This window comes from Pseudophryne corroboree, chromosome 8 (assembly GCF_028390025.1).
Source record: "Pseudophryne corroboree isolate aPseCor3 chromosome 8, aPseCor3.hap2, whole genome shotgun sequence".
Taxonomy (NCBI): domain Eukaryota; kingdom Metazoa; phylum Chordata; class Amphibia; order Anura; family Myobatrachidae; genus Pseudophryne; species Pseudophryne corroboree.
In genome coordinates this window covers 377,145,119-377,160,363 of record NC_086451.1, presented here as the reverse complement: position 1 = coordinate 377,160,363, position 15,245 = coordinate 377,145,119, and the positions used below count along the sequence as shown (strand labels likewise).

The window sequence follows — 15,245 nt, the reverse complement described above, 5'->3', positions numbered from 1 at the left end:
AGGTTTTCACAAATGTTTTATTTGCAAAACATCCTTTCAGTATTCAGTAAACAAATCATAAAACAAAGAATAAATTGGAATAGAAAGTAGATTGAGGCTCTCAGTCTCTGTATCTAAAAGTTTACAAAGATTACATGTTAGACAAATAAATCTGTTTTTCCCTGAAAGAGATTTTAATAAATCATTTGTATAATTATTATAGAGGATATCATTATAACCTGAGCAGTTTTTCTTAAGTATTATTTTTGATGGCTTAACTTTAGCGGTAGTATACTGTATAAATCCAAGTTCTTGATTTTATGTTACTTTTTTCAAGCAGTACATATTATTTGTCTGAAAGATACCCCAAAATCCCTTTTTTTGTACATTATAATCTTTTATTGCCAACTTAATTTAATGGGGAGATGTACTTGTCAGGATGGCCGAGCAGTCTAAGGCGCCAAGCTCATGATTCCATTCTTTCTCTAAATGGGTGTTCTGGTCTCTGTAAAGAGGCATGGGTTCAAGCCCCACTTCTGACTATTTTTTTTCTTGTACTTTGTATGAAAAGAATATTAATTTGTGGATAAGTCTACCATGCAAAATAACAAGTGCCCTTACGACATCCATTCTCTTTTAAAAGTCCTTCTCTTGGACATTGAAATCTTGTTACCATTTATTTCTAACAATGTGCAGCCTAATTATTTAAAGAAACATAGGGAACAGAATAGATTGAAGATGGGAGGAATTGTATGATATCCCTTCTACACACCAATATTGCACTTTTTGCCATAGGGTTGAATTAATGACATTATTCCTAAGTGATAATTACACAATGACTAGTTAAAAAATTCTTAAGTTTAGTTCCATGTAGAAAATAGGTTTTCACAAATGTATTATTTGCAAAACATCCTTTCAGTATTCAGTAAACAAATCATAAAACAAAGAATAAATTGGAATTAAAAGTAGATTCAGGCTCTCAGACTCTGTATCTAAAAGTTTACAAAAATTTCTTGTTAGACAAATAAATCTGTTTTTCCCTGAAATAGATTTTAGTAAATTATTTGTTTAGTTATTATAAAGGATATCATTATAACCTGAGCAGTTTTTCTTAAGTATTATTTTTGATGGCTCACCTTCAGCGATAGTATATAAATCCAAGAACTTGATTTTATGTTACTTTTTTCAAGCAGTACATATTATTTGTCTGAAAGATACCCCAAAATCCTTTTTTTGTAAATTATAATCATTTATTGACAACTTAATATAACATACGGATGTACTTGTCGGGATGGCCAAGCAGTATAAGGAGCCAGACTTAAGATTCAGTTCTTCCTCTAAATTAATGTTCTGTTCTCTGTAAAGAGGCATCGGTTCAAATCCCACTTCTGACAATTTTATTTTCTTGTACTTTGTATGAAAAGAATATTAATTTGTGGATAAGTCTACCATGCAAAATAACAAGTGCTCTTAGGACATCCATTCTCTTTTAAAAGTCCTTCTCTTGGACATTGAAATCTTGTTACCATTTATTTCTAACAATGTGCAGCCTAATTATTTAAAGAAACATAGGGAACAGAATAGATTGAAGATGGGAGAAATTGTATGATATCCCATCTACACACCAATATTGCACTTTTTGCAATAGGGTTGAATTAATGACATTATTCCTAAAAGATAAATACACAATGACTAGTTAAAAAAATCTTAAGTTTAGTTTCATGTATAAAAAAGGTTTTCACAAATGTATTATTTGCAAAACATCCTTTCAGTATTCAGTAAACAAATCATAAAACAAAGAATACATTGGAATTGAAAGTAGATTCAGGCTCTCAGACTCTGTATCTAAAAGTTTACAAAAATTACTTGTTAGACAAATAAATCTGTTTTTCCCAGAAATAGATTTTAGTAAATAATTTGTTTAGTTATTATAAAGGATATCATTATAACCTGAGATGTTTTTCTTAAGTATTATTTTTGATGGCTCACCTTTAGCGATAGTATATAAATCCAAGAACTGATTTTATGTTACTTTTTCCAAGCAGTACATATTATTTGTCTGAAAGATACCCCAAAATCATTTTTTTAATTATAATCATTTATTGACAACTTAATTTAACATAAAGATGTACTTGTCAGGATGGCAAAGCAGTCTAAGGCGCCAGACTCAAGATTCAGTTTTTCCTCTAAATTGGTGTTCTGGTTTCTGTAAAGAGGCATGGGTTCAAATCCCACTTCTGATTATATTATTTACTTGTACTTTGTATGAAAAGAATATTAATTTGTATGAAAAGAATATTAATTTGTGGATAAGTCTACCATGCAAAATAACAAGTGCCCTTAGGACATCCATTCTCTTTTAAAAGTCCTTCTCTTGGACATTGAAATCTTGTTACCATTTATTTCTAACAATGTGCAGCCTAATTATTTAAAGAAACATAGGGAACAGAATAGATTGAAGATGGGAGAAATTGTATGATATCCCATCTACACACCAATATTGCACTTTTTGCCATAGAGTTGAATTAATGACATTATTCCTAAGTGATAAATACACAATGACTAGTTAAAACATTCTTAAGTTTAGTTCCATGTAAAAAAAAGGTTTTCACAAATGTTTTATTTGCAAAACATCCTTTCAGTATTCAGTAAACAAATCATAAAACAAAAAATAAATTGGAATAGAAAGTAGATTGAGGCTCTCAGACTCTGTATCTAAAAGTTTACAAAGATTACATGTTAGACAAATAAATCTGTTTTTCCCTGAAAGAGATTTTAATAAATCATTTGTATAATTATTATAGAGGATATCATTATAACCTGAGCAGTTTTTCTTAAGTATTATTTTTGATGGCTTAACTTTAGCGGTAGTATACTGTATAAATCCAAGTTCTTGATTTTATGTTACTTTTTTCAAGCAGTACATATTATGTGTCTGAAAGATACCCCAAAATCCCTTTTTTTGTACATTATAATCTTTTATTGCCAACTTAATTTAATGGGCAGATGTACTTGTCAGGATGGCCGAGCAGTCTAAGGCGCCAAGCTCATGATTCCATTCTTTCTCTAAATGGGTGTTCTGGTCTCTGTAAAGAGGCATAGGTTCAAGCCCCACTTCTGACTATTTTTTTTCTTGTACTTTGTATGAAAAGAATATTAATTTGTGGATAAGTCTACCATGCAAAATAACAAGTGCCCTTACGACATCCATTCTCTTTTAAAAGTCCTTCTCTTGGACATTGAAATCTTGTTACCAGTTATTTCTAACAATGTGCAGCCTAATTATTTAAAGAAACATAGGGAACAGAATAGATTGAAGATGGGAGGAATTGTATGATATCCCTTCTACACACCAATATTGCACTTTTTGCCATAGGGTTGAATTAATGACATTATTCCTAAGTGATAAATACATAATGACTAGTTAAAAAAATCTTAAGTTTAGTTCCATGTAGAAAATAGGTTTTCACAAATGTATTATTTGCAAAACATCCTTTCAGTATTCAGTAAACAAATCATAAAACAAAGAATAAATTGGAATTAAAAGTAGATTCAGGCTCTCAGACTCTGTATCTAAAAGTTTACAAAAATTACTTGTTAGACAAATAAATCTGTTTTTCCCTGAAATAGATTTTAGTAAATTATTTGTTTAGTTATTATAAAGGATATCATTATAACCTGAGCAGTTTTTCTTAAGTATTATTTTTGATGGCTCACCTTCAGCGATAATTTATAAATCCAAGAACTTGATTTTATGTTACTTTTTCCAAGCAGTACATATTATTTGTCTGAAAGATACCCCAAAATCATTTTTTTTTATTATAATCATTTATTGACAACTTAATTTAACATACAGATGTACTTGTCAGGATGGCAAAGCAGTCTAAGGTGCCAGACTCAAGATTCAGTTCTTCCTCTAAACTGGTGTTCTGGTTTCTGTAAAGAGGCATGGGTTCAAATCCCACTTCTGACTATATTATTTACTTGTACTTTGTATGAAAAGAATATTAATTTGTGGATAAGTCTAACATGCAAAATAACAAGTGCCCTTAGGACATCCATTCTCTTTTAAAAGTCCTTCTCTTGGACATTGAAATCCTGTTACCATTTATTTCTAACAATGTGCAGCCTAATTATTTAAAGAAACATAGGGAACAGAATAGATTGAAGATGGGAGAAATTGTATGATATCCCATCTACACACCAATATTGCACTTTTTGCCATAGAGTTGAATTAATGACATTATTCCTAAGTGATAAATACACAATGACTAGTTAAAAAATTCTTAAGTTTAGTTCCATGTAGAAAAAAGGTTTTAACAAATGTATTATTTGCAAAACATCCTTTCAGTATTCAGTAAACAAATTATAAAATAAAGAATAAATTGGAATTGAAAGTAGATTTAGGCTCTCAGACTCTATATCTAAAAGTTTACAAAAATTTCTTGTTAGACAAATAAATCTGTTTTTCCATGATATAGATTTTAGTAAATAATTTGTTTAGTTATTATAAAGGATATCATTACAACCTGAGCAGTTTTTCTTAAGCATTATTTTTGATGGCTCACCTTTAGCGGTAGTATACTGTATAAATCCAAGAACTTGATTTTATGTTACTTTTTTCAAGCAGTACATATTATTTGTCTGAAAGATACCCCAAAATCTTTTTTTTGTAAATTATAATCATTTATTGACAACTTAATATAACATACGGATGTACTTGTCGAGATGGCCAGGCAGTATTAGGTGCCAGACTTAAGATTCAGTTCTTCCTCTAAATTAATGTTCTGTTCTCTGTAAAGAGGCATCAGTTCAAATTCCACTTCTGACAATTTTATGTTCTTGTACTTTGTATGAAAAGAATATTAATTTGTGGATAAGTCTACCATGCAAAATAACAAGTGCTCTTAGGACATCCATTCTCTTTTAAAAGTCCTTCTCGTGGACATTGAAATCTTGTTACCATTTATTTCTAATAATGTGCAGCCTAATTATTTAAAGAAACATAGGGAACAGAATAGATTGAAGATGGGAGAAATTGTATGATATCCCATCTACACACCAATATTGCACTTTTTGCAATAGGGTTGAATTAATGACATTATTCCTAAGTGATAAATACACAATGACTAGTTAAAAAATTCTTAAGTTTAGTTCCATGTATAAAAAAGGTTTTCACAAATGTATTATTTGCAAAACATCCTTTCAGTATTCAGTAAACAAATCATAAAACAAAGAATAAATTGGAATTGAAAGTAGATTCAGGCTCTCAGACTCTGTATCTAAAAGTTTACAAAAATTACTTGTTAGACAAATAAATCTGTTTTTCCCTGAAATAGATTTTAGTAAATAATTTGTTTAGTTATTATAAAGGATATCATTACAACCTGAGCAGTTTTTCTTAAGTATTATTTTTGATGGCTCACCTTTAGCGGTAGTATACTGTATAAATCCAAAAACTTGATTTTATGTTACTTTTTTCAAGCAGTACATATTATTTGTCTGAAAGATACCCCAAAATCCTTTTTTTGTAAATTATAATCATTTATTGACAACTTAATATAACATACGGATGTACTTGTCGGGATGGCCAAGCAGTATAAGGAGCCAGACTTAAGATTCAGTTCTTCCTCTAAATTAATGTTCTGTTCTCTGTAAAGAGGCATCGGTTCAAATCCCACTTCTGACAATTTTATTTTCTTGTACTTTGTATGAAAAGAATATTAATTTGTGGATAAGTCTACCATGCAAAATAACAAGTGCTCTTAGGACATCCATTCTCTTTTAAAAGTCCTTCTCTTGGATATTGAAATCTTGTTACCATTTATTTCTAACAATGTGCAGCCTAATTATTTAAAGAAACATAGGGAACAGAATAGATTGAAGATGGGAGAAATTGTATGATATCCCATCTACACACCAATATTGCACTTTTTGCAATAGGGTTGAATTAATGACATTATTCCTAAAAGATAAATACACAATGACTAGTTAAAAAATTCTTAAGTTTAGTTTCATGTATAAAAAAGGTTTTCACAAATGTATTATTTGCAAAACATCCTTTCAGTATTCAGTAAACAAATCATAAAACAAAGAATACATTGGAATTGAAAGTAGATTCAGGCTCTCAGACTCTGTATCTAAAAGTTTACAAAAATTACTTGTTAGAGAAATAAATCTGTTTTTCCCAGAAATAGATTTTAGTAAATAATTTGTTTAGTTATTATAAAGGATATCATTATAACCTGAGATGTTTTTCTTAAGTATTATTTTTGATGGCTCACCTTTAGCGATAGTATATAAATCCAAGAACTGATTTTATGTTACTTTTTCCAAGCAGTACATATTATTTGTCTGAAAGATACCCCAAAATCATTTTTTTTATTATAATCATTTATTGACAACTTAATTTAACATAAAGATGTACTTGTCAGGATGGCAAAGCAGTCTAAGGCGCCAGACTCAAGATTCAGTTTTTCCTCTAAATTGGTGTTCTGGTTTCTGTAAAGAGGCATGGGTTCAAATCCCACTTCTGATTATATTATTTACTTGTACTTTGTATGAAAAGAATATTAATTTGTATGAAAAGAATATTAATTTGTGGATAAGTCTACCATGCAAAATAACAAGTGCCCTTAGGACATCCATTCTCTTTTAAAAGTCCTTCTCTTGGACATTGAAATCTTGTTACCATTTATTTCTAACAATGTGCAGCCTAATTATTTAAAGAAACATAGGGAACAGAATAGATTGAAGATGGGAGAAATTGTATGATATCCCATCTACACACCAATATTGCACTTTTTGCCATAGAGTTGAATTAATGACATTATTCCTAAGTGATAAATACACAATGACTAGTTAAAACATTCTTAAGTTTAGTTCCATGTAAAAAAAAGGTTTTCACAAATGTTTTATTTGCAAAACATCCTTTCAGTATTCAGTAAACAAATCATAAAACAAAGAATAAATTGGAATAGAAAGTAGATTGAGGCTCTCAGACTCTGTATCTAAAAGTTTACAAAGATTACATGTTAGACAAATAAATCTGTTTTTCCCTGAAAGAGATTTTAATAAATCATTTGTATAATTATTATAGAGGATATCATTATAACCTGAGCAGTTTTTCTTAAGTATTATTTTTGATGGCTTAACTTTAGCGGTAGTATACTGTATAAATCCAAGTTCTTGATTTTATGTTACTTTTTTCAAGCAGTACATATTATTTGTCTGAAAGATACCCCAAAATCCCTTTTTTTGTACATTATAATCTTTTATTGCCAACTTAATTTAATGGGCAGATGTACTTGTCAGGATGGCCGAGCAGTCTAAGGCGCCAAGCTCATGATTCCATTCTTTCTCTAAATGGGTGTTCTGGTCTCTGTAAAGAGGCATAGGTTCAAGCCCCACTTCTGACTATTTTTTTTCTTGTACTTTGTATGAAAAGAATATTAATTTGTGGGTAAGTCTACCATGCAAAATAACAAGTGCCCTTACGACATCCATTCTCTTTTAAAAGTCCGTCTCTTGGACATTGAAATCTTGTTACCAGTTATTTCTAACAATGTGCAGCCTAATTATTTAAAGAAACATAGGGAACAGAATAGATTGAAGATGGGAGGAATTGTATGATATCCCATCTACACACCAATATTGCACTTTTTGCCATAGGGTTGAATTAATGACATTATTCCTAAGTGATAAATACATAATGACTAGTTAAAAAAAATCTTAAGTTTAGTTCCATGTAGAAAATAGGTTTTCACAAATGTATTATTTGCAAAACATCCTTTCAGTATTCAGTAAACAAATCATAAAACAAAGAATAAATTGGAATTAAAAGTAGATTCAGGCTCTCAGACTCTGTATCTAAAAGTTTACAAAAATTACTTGTTAGACAAATAAATCTGTTTTTCCCTGAAATAGATTTTAGTAAATAATTAGTTTAGTCATTATAAAGGATATCATTATAACCTGAGCAGTTTTTCTTAAGTATTATTTTTGATGGCTCACCTTTAGCGATAGTATATAAATCCAAGAACTTGATTTTGTTACTTTTTTCAAGCAGTACATATTATTTGTCTGAAAGATATCCCAAAATCCTTTTTTTTTGTATTATAATCATTTATTGACAACTTAATTTAACATACAGATGTACTTGTCAGGATGGCAAAGCAGTCTAAGGTGCCAGACTCAAGATTCAGTTCTTCCTCTAAACTGGTGTTCTGGTTTCTGTAAAGAGGCATGGGTTCAAATCCCACTTCTGACTATATTATTTACTTGTACTTTGTATGAAAAGAATATTAATTTGTGGATAAGTCTACCATGCAAAATAACAAGTGCCCTTAGGCCATCCATTCTCTTTTAAAAGTCCTTCTCTTGGACATTGAAATCTTGTTACCATTTATTTCTAACAATGTGCAGCCTAATTATTTAAAGAAACATAGGGAACAGAATAGATTGAAGATGGGAGAAATTGTATGATATCCCATCTACACACCAATATTGCACTTTTTGCCATAGAGTTGAATTAATGACATTATTCCTAAGTGATAAATACACAATGACTAGTTAAAAAATTCTTAAGTTTAGTTCCATGTAGAAAAAAGGTTTTCACAAATGTTTTATTTGCAAAACATCCTTTCAGTATTCAGTAAACAAATCATAAAACAAAGAATAAATTGGAATAGAAAGTAGATTGAGGCTCTCAGACTCTGTCTCTAAAAGTTAACAAAGATTACATGTTAGACAAATAAATCTGTTTTTCCCTGAAAGAGATTTTAATAAATCATTTGTATAATTATTATAGAGGATATCATTATAACCTGAGCAGTTTTTCTTAAGTATTATTTTTGATGGCTTAACTTTAGCGGTAGTATACTGTATAAATCCAAGTTCTTGATTTTATGTGACTTTTTTCAAGCAGTACATATTATTTGTCTGAAAGATACCCCAAAATCCCTTTTTTTGTACATTATAATCTTTTATTGCCAACTTAATTTAATGGGAAGATGTACTTGTCAGGATGGCCGAGCAGTCTAAGGCGCCAAGCTCATGATTCCATTCTTTCTCTAAATGGGTGTTCTGGTCTCTGTAAAGAAGCATGGGTTCAAGCCCCACTTCTGACTTTTTTTTTCTTGTACTTTGTATGAAAAGAATATTAATTTATGGATAAGTCTACCATGCAAAATAACAAGTGCCCTTAGGACATCCATTCTCTTTTAAAAGTCCTTCTCTTGGACATTGAAATCCTGTTACCATTTATTTCTAACAATGTGCAGCCTAATTATTTAAAGAAACATAGGGAACAGAATAGATTGAAGATGGGAGAAATTGTATGATATCCCATCTACACACCAATATTGCACTTTTTGCCATAGAGTTGAATTAATGACATTATTCCTAAGTGATAAATACACAATGACTAGTTAAAAAATTCTTAAGTTTAGTTCCATGTAGAAAAAAAGGTTTTAACAAATGTATTATTTGCAAAACATCCTTTCAGTATTCAGTAAACAAATTATAAAATAAAGAATAAATTGGAATTGAAAGTAGATTTAGGCTCTCAGACTCTATATCTAAAAGTTTACAAAAATTTCTTGTTAGACAAATAAATCTGTTTTTCCATGATATAGATTTTAGTAAATAATTTGTTTAGTTATTATAAAGGATATCATTACAACCTGAGCAATTTTTCTTAAGCATTATTTTTGATGGCTCACCTTTAGCGGTAGTATACTGTATAAATCCAAGAACTTGATTTTATGTTACTTTTTTCAAGCAGTACATATTATTTGTCTGAAAGATACCCCAAAATCTTTTTTTTGTAAATTATAATCATTTATTGACAACTTAATATAACATACGGATGTACTTGTCGGGATGGCCAGGCAGTATTAGGTGCCAGACTTAAGATTCAGTTCTTCCTCTAAATTAATGTTCTGTTCTCTGTAAAGAGGCATCGGTTCAAATTCCATTTCTGACAATTTTATTTTCTTGTACTTTGTATGAAAAGAATATTAATTTGTTGATAAGTCTACCATGCAAAATAACAAGTGCTCTTAGGACATCCATTCTCTTTTAAAAGTCCTTCTCTTGGACATTGAAATCTTGTTACCATTTATTTCTAACAATGTGCAGCCTAATTATTTAAAGAAACATAGGGAACAGAATAGATTGAAGATGGGAGAAATTGTATGATATCCCATCTGCACACCAATATTGCACTTGTTGCCATAGAGTTGAATTAATGACATTATTCCTAAGTGATAAATACACAATGACTAGTTAAAAAATTCTTAAGTTTAGTTCCAAGTAGAAAAAAGGTTTTCACAAATGTATTATTTGCAAAACATCCTTTCAGTATTCAGTAAACAAATCATAAAACAAAGAATAAATTGGAATAAAAAGTAGATTCAGGCTCTCAGACTCTATATCTAAAAGTTTACAAAAATTTCTTGTTAGACAAATAAATCTGTTTTTCCCTGAAAGAGATTTTAATAAATAATTTGTATAGTTATTATAGAGGATATCATTATAACCTGAGACATTTTTCTTAAGTATTATTTTTGATGGCTCACCTTTAGCGGTAGTATACTGTATAAATCCAAGTTCTTGATTTTATGTTACGTTTTTAAAGCAGTACATATTATTTGTCTGAAAGATACCCCAAAATCCTTTTTTTGTATATTATAATCGTTTATTGCCAACTTAATTTAATGTGCAGATGTTCTTGTCAGGGTGGCTGAGCAGTCCAAGGTGCCAGACTCGAGATTCCATTCTTCCTCTAAATGGGTGTTCTAGTCTCTTTAAAGAGGCATGGGTTCAAATCCCACTTTTGACTATTTTATTTTCTTGTACTTTGTATGAAAAGAATATTAATTTGTGGATAAGTCTACCATGCAAAAGAACAAGTGCCCTTAGAACATCCATTCTCTTTTAAAAGTCCTTCTCTTGGACATTGGAATCTTGTTATCATTTATTTCTAACAATGTGCAGCCTAATTATTTAAAGAAACATAGGGAACAGAATAGTTTGAAAATGGGAGAAATTGTATGATATCCCATCTACACACCAATATTGCACTTGTTGCCATAGAGTTGAATTAATGACATTATTCCTAAGTGATAAATACACAATGACTAGTTAAAAAATTCTTAAGTTTAGTTCCATGTAGAAAAAAGGTTTTCACAAATGTATTATTGCAAAACATCATTTCAGTATTCAGTAAACAAATCATAAAACAAAGAATAAATTGGAATAGAAAGTAGATTCAGACTCTCAGACTCTATATCTAAAAGTTTACAAAAAAAAACTTGCTTTACACATAAATCTGGTTTTTCCTGAAAGAGATATTAGTAAATCATTTGTATAGTTATTATAGAGGATATCATTATAACCTGAGCAGTTTTTCTTAAGTATTATTTTTGATGGCTCACCTTTAGCGGTAGTATACTGTATAAATCCAAGTTCTTGATTTTATGTTACTTTTTTCAAGCAGTACATATTATTTGGCTGAAAGATACCCCAAAATCCTTTTTTTGTACATTATAATCTTTTAATGCCAACTTAATTTAATGGGTAGATGTACTTGTCAGGATGGCCGAGCGGTCTAAGGCGCCAGACTCAAGATTGCATTCTTCCTCTAAATGGGTGTTCTGGTCTCTGTAAAGAGGCGTGGGTTCGAATCCCACTTCTGACGATTTTTATTTTCTTGTACTTTGTAGGAAAAGAATATTAATTTGTGGATAAGTCTACCATGCAAAATAACAAGTGCCCTTAGGACATCCATTCTCTTTTAAAAGTCCTTCTCTTGGACATTGGAATCTTGTTACCATTTATTTCTAACAATGTGCAGCCTAATTATTTAAAGAAACATAGGGAACAGAATAGTTTGAAAATGGGAGAAATTGTATGATATCCCATCTACACACCAATATTGCACTTGTTGCCATAGAGTTGAATTAATTACATTATTCCTAAGTGATAAATACACAATGACTAGTTAAAAAATTCTTAAGTTTAGTTCCATGTAGAAAAAAGGTTTTCACAAATGTATTATTTGCAAAACATCCTTTTCAGTATTCAGTAAACAAATCATAAAACAAAGAATACATTGGAATTGAAAGTAGATTTAGGCTCTCAGACTCTGTATCTAAAAGTTTACAAAAATGACTTGTTAGACAAATAAATCTGTTTATCCCTGAAATAGATTTTAGTAAATAAATTGTTTAGTTATTATAAAGGATATCATTATAACCTGAGCAGTTTTTCTTAAGTATTATTTTTGATGGCTCACCTTTAGCGATAGTATATAAATCCAAGAACTTGATTTTATGTTACTTTTTTCAAGCAGTACATATTATTTGTCTGAAAGATATCCCAAAATCCTTTTTTTATTATTATAATCATTCATTGACAACTAAATTTAACTTACAGATGTACTTGTCAGGATAGTCAAGCAGTCTAAGGCACCAGACTCAAGATTCAGTTCTTCCTCTAAACTGGTGTTCTGGTTTCTGTAAAGAGGCGTCGGTACAAATCCCACTTCTGACAATGTTATTTTCTTGTACTTTGTATGAAAAAATATTAATTTGTGGATAAGTCTACCATGCAAAATAACAAGTGCCCTTAGGACATCCATTCTCTTTTAAAAGTCCTTCTCTTGGACATTGGAATCTTGTTAGCATTTATTTCTAACAATGTGCAGCCTAATTATTTAAAGAAACATAGGGAACAGAATAGTTTGAAAATGGGAGAAATTGTATGATATCCCATCTACACACCAGTATTGCACTTTTTGCCATAGAGTTGAATTAATGACATTATTCCTAAGTGATAAATACACAATGACTAGTTAAAAAATACTTAAGTTTAGTTCAATGTAGAAAAAAGGTTTTTACAAATGTATTATTTGCAAAACATCCTTTCAGTATTCAGTAAACAAATCATAAAACAAAGAATAAATTGGAATAGGAAGTAGATTCAGGCTCTAAGACTCTATATCTAAAAGTTTACAAAAATTACTTGCTAGACAAATAAATCTGTTTTTTCCTGAAAGAGATTTTAGTAAATAATTTGTATAGTTATTATAAAGGATATCATTACAACCTGAGCAGTTTTTCTTAAGTATTATTTTTGATGGCTCACCTTTAGCGGTAGTATACTGTATAAATCCAAGTTCTTGATTTTATGTTACTTTTTTCAAGCAGTACATATTATTTGGCTGAAAGATACCCCAAAATCCTTTTTTTTGTACATTATAATCTTTTATTGCCAACTTAATTTAATGGGCAGATGTACTTGTCAGGATGGCCGAGAGGTCTAAGGCGTCAGACTCAAGATTGCATTCTTCCTCTAAATGGGTGTTCTGGTCTCTGTAAAGAGGCGTCGGTACAAATCCCACTTCTGACAATGTTATTTTCTTGTACTTTGTATGAAAAAATATTAATTTGTGGATAAGTCTACCATGCAAAATAACAAGTGCCCTTAGGACATCCATTCTCTTTTAAAAGTCCTTCTCTTGGACATTGGAATCTTGTTAGCATTTATTTCTAACAATGTGCAGCCTAATTATTTAAAGAAACATAGGGAACAGAATAGTTTGAAAATGGGAGAAATTGTATGATATCCCATCTACACACCAGTATTGCACTTTTTGCCATAGAGTTGAATTAATGACATTATTCCTAAGTGATAAATACACAATGACTAGTTAAAAAATTCTTAAGTTTAGTTCCATGTAGAAAAAAGGTTTTAACAAATGTATTATTTGCAAAACATCCTTTCAGTATTCAGTAAACAAATTATAAAATAAAGAATAAATTGGAATTGAAAGTAGATTTAGGCTCTCAGACTCTATATCTAAAAGTTTACAAAAATTTCTTGTTAGACAAATAAATCTGTTTTTCCATGATATAGATTTTAGTAAATAATTTGTTTAGTTATTATAAAGGATATCATTACAACCTGAGCAGTTTTTCTTAAGCATTATTTTTGATGGCTCACCTTTAGCGGTAGTATACTGTATAAATCCAAGAACTTGATTTTATGTTACTTTTTTCAAGCAGTACATATTATTTGTCTGAAAGATACCCCAAAATCTTTTTTTTGTAAATTATAATCATTTATTGACAACTTAATATAACATACGGATGTACTTGTCGGGATGGCCAGGCAGTATTAGGTGCCAGACTTAAGATTCAGTTCTTCCTCTAAATTAATGTTCTGTTCTCTGTAAAGAGGCATCGGTTCAAATTCCACTTCTGACAATTTTATTTTCTTGTACTTTGTATGAAAAGAATATTAATTTGTGGATAAGTCTACCATGCAAAATAACAAGTGCTCTTAGGACATCCATTCTCTTTTAAAAGTCATTCTCTTGGACATTGAAATCTTGTTACCATTTATTTCTAACAATGTGCAGCCTAATTATTTAAAGAAACATAGGGAACAGAATAGATTGAAGATGGGAGAAATTGTATGATATCCCATCTGCACACCAATATTGCACTTGTTGCCATAGAGTTGAATTAATTACATTATTCCTAAGTGATAAATACACAATGACTAGTTAAAAAATTCTTAAGTTTAGTTCCAAGTAGAAAAAAGGTTTTCACAAATGTATTATTTGCAAAACATCCTTTCAGTATTCAGTAAACAAATCATAAAACAAAGAATAAATTGGAATACAAAGTAGATTCAGGCTCTCAGACTCTATATCTAAAAGTTTACAAAAATTTCTTGTTAGACAAATAAATCTGTTTTTCCCTGAAAGAGATTTTAATAAATAATTTGTATAGTTATTATAGAGGATATCATTATAACCTGAGACATTTTTCTTAAGTATTATTTTTGATGGCTCACCTTTAGCGGTAGTATACTGTATAAATCCAAGTTCTTGATTTTATGTTACATTTTTAAAGCAGTACATATTATTTGTCTGAAAGATACCCCAAAATCCTTTTTTTGTATATTATAATCGTTTATTGCCAACTTAATTTAATGTGCAGATGTTCTTGTCAGGGTGGCTGAGCGGTCCAAGGTGCCAGACTCGAGATTCCATTCTTCCTCTAAATGGGTGTTCTAGTCTCTTTAAAGAGGCATGGGTTCAAATCCCACTTTTGACTATTTTATTTTCTTGTACTTTGTATGAAAAGAATATTAATTTGTGGATAAGTCTACCATGCAAAAGAACAAGTGCCCTTAGAACATCCATTCTCTTTTAAAAGTCCTTCTCTTGGACATTGGAATCTTGTTACCATTTA

At 30.1% G+C, this 15,245-nt stretch overlaps 1 non-coding gene across 1 annotated transcript; it reads left to right on the top strand.

The window, feature by feature from the left end:
- The first annotated feature begins 11,571 nt into the window (after window positions 1-11,571).
- Window positions 11,572-11,680, top strand: TRNAL-CAA (transfer RNA leucine (anticodon CAA)). Its single transcript has 2 exons — window positions 11,572-11,609; window positions 11,635-11,680. It is a non-coding gene; the product is annotated as a tRNA-Leu (tRNA).
- Window positions 11,681-15,245: the final 3,565 nt, after the last annotated feature.